The sequence below is a fragment of the Engraulis encrasicolus genome, chromosome 18 (assembly GCF_034702125.1).
Source record: "Engraulis encrasicolus isolate BLACKSEA-1 chromosome 18, IST_EnEncr_1.0, whole genome shotgun sequence".
NCBI classification, from domain to species: Eukaryota; Metazoa; Chordata; class Actinopteri; order Clupeiformes; family Engraulidae; genus Engraulis; species Engraulis encrasicolus.
In genome coordinates, this window is record NC_085874.1 from 29,253,326 (window position 1) to 29,255,825 (window position 2,500).

The following is a 2,500-nucleotide window of genomic DNA, read 5'->3' on the forward strand; positions in this document are numbered from 1 at the left end:
TTTTAATACAATACGGGACTTCACCTGAAGCCATTGAAGCTGCTTGATGCCAGAGACACATGGAGGCCAAATGAGCAAAGCGAAGCGAGGCAAAATCCATTGGTTCGTTTTGAAAGGTGGTCGAGTGGTCCGTTCTCAAAGCGAATGAAATCAATTAAAAAATATATTACTGATTGTTGTAATATATCACTTGTTACTGATTTGATTGGCGAAATTCGCTCTTTGTGTGCATAACATTAAATTGCTTCGCCTCGCCCAGTTTGCTTGCCTTCTTCCCACATTGCTTGTCTCATAGGAATGAATGGGAAATTTTGCTTCGCTTCACAAATTCGTGTATACTGTATGCGTCCCCGGCGTGAGTATCATGTTGATGCCCCTGGGCAATGTGCCACTGGCCCTTATGGATAGTGCAGCCGTGCATCCAACATTTACCACCAGTGAATTAGCCTGGGAAATCCCATACTGCTTTGCACAATCATTCCGATCTGAAAGACAGCATGGACTCTACCCTCAGCAAGTGTACCAGATCATGGTCTTTGTCTCCCTCCAATCAGAGAACAGAGAAGTGTGGTAAGGCGATGACTGCAGTTTGTTTGAGTAGATACAACTGACACAATCGGCTATGGCTACGTATGCCAAAGGATACACATGTGCTATGCCCAATAAACAACAGCCATTGTCAATTGTAAACCACACACACACACACACCTCCGTACAACACACACACACACACCTCCCTAAAACACACACACCTCTCTCCTCTCCACTTTGCAGTAGTAGAGTTCAGTGTTTCAGTGGAACAATAAAGATAAGAATATTGCTGTTTTTTCTGCTTTGATGGCACACACACACACACACACACACACACACACACACACACACACACACACACACACACACACACACACACACACACACACACACACACACACACACACACACACACAGCTGTGGTGGGTGCTAATGTTATTTGTACTGTGTGGACCCAGAGGGCTAATTGTGTGTGTGTGTGTGTGTGTGTGTGTGTGTGTGTGTGTGTGTGTGTGTGTGTGTGTGTGTGTGTGTGTGTGTGTGTGTGTGTGTGTGTGTGTGTGTGTGTGTGCTGATTGTGTCTGATTACCAAATACACTTTTCAAGTCTGCATCGAGATAGCATATAACAACACAATAACACAAGGCAGGCACAACACACACACACACACACACACACACACACACACACACACACACACACACACACACACACACACACACACACACACACACACACACACACACAGAGAGAGAGAGAGAGAGAGAGAGAGAGAGAGAGAGAGAGAGAGAGAGAGAGAGAGAGAGAGAGAGAGAGGAGAAGAGGTACAAAAATGAAAACAAGGCAAGAAAGCCTGTTGTGTACTGACAGGTTTAAAAAGGAGCTCACTGGTTGGATAGATGACATGAAGAACACACTCACACATAAACACACGCAATCACACACACACACACACACACACACACACACACACACACACACACACACACACACACACCATTTGGGTTTACATCATTGATTGAGCATATTAGGCTACTTTCAACGTAATCCGTCCGGTGCCACCCTGGGGAGTACCCATGGCAGTTAAAGTTGACTTGGTGTGTTCAGCAATAAGACTGCGGCTGATCAGATCCGTCAAGGGACAGATGGACAACTGCCTAATCGTATTTGGGAATCTGGTTATGTCTTTCTGGTGTGCATTCCCCTTTAAAAAGTAATTAAAACAAGTTTGTGTTACAAAGGTGAACTGCTCTATTTATATTAATGGTATTCCTTCTTTGGGGTGCCCATATTTATGCCTATTTTTGTTTAAACCCACATTAAATTGTTTCTGTTACACCTATTTAAATGATTTCACAACTGAAAAGATGATCTCTTTCCCTATGTTTTAACATATATTCATTAGTTCACTATTTGAAATTTGGATTAAGAATGTATGCACACACCGCACCTTCTACCTGCACTAAACACACACACACACACACACACATACACTGCTGCTGGTGTACTTGACAGACCTTTTTAATATTTATTTCTCTTCAAAATGCTATATTACTATGTCAGAACGCTATAAAGGACTCTTTAGGAAAAGCAAAAAAGCACAACAATTACCTCTTAATGTATGTTCTCTACATGTCTTCTGTTGTCCAGTCTTGCACTTTAAATGTCTGTATGAGCACTGTCTATGTCCATACTGTCTTAAGTCCATGTATAAGTACTGTCTATGTCTATACTGTCTATGTCCTTACCTAGATTAGTCTATGTCTGTATGGGAAAGCAAGACATGTAATTTCAAATTCTTTGTATGACCAGTGCATGTAAAGAAATTGACGATAAAACCTACTTGACTACTTGACTTGACATCTTCGTTCTCGCTGGAGAACGGACTTCTCATGATCGTCCGGCTCTTGCAGGAGAGCGGCTTTCCACACAGTGGACCAATCATCAAAGTTCTCCACGCAGTCCGTGC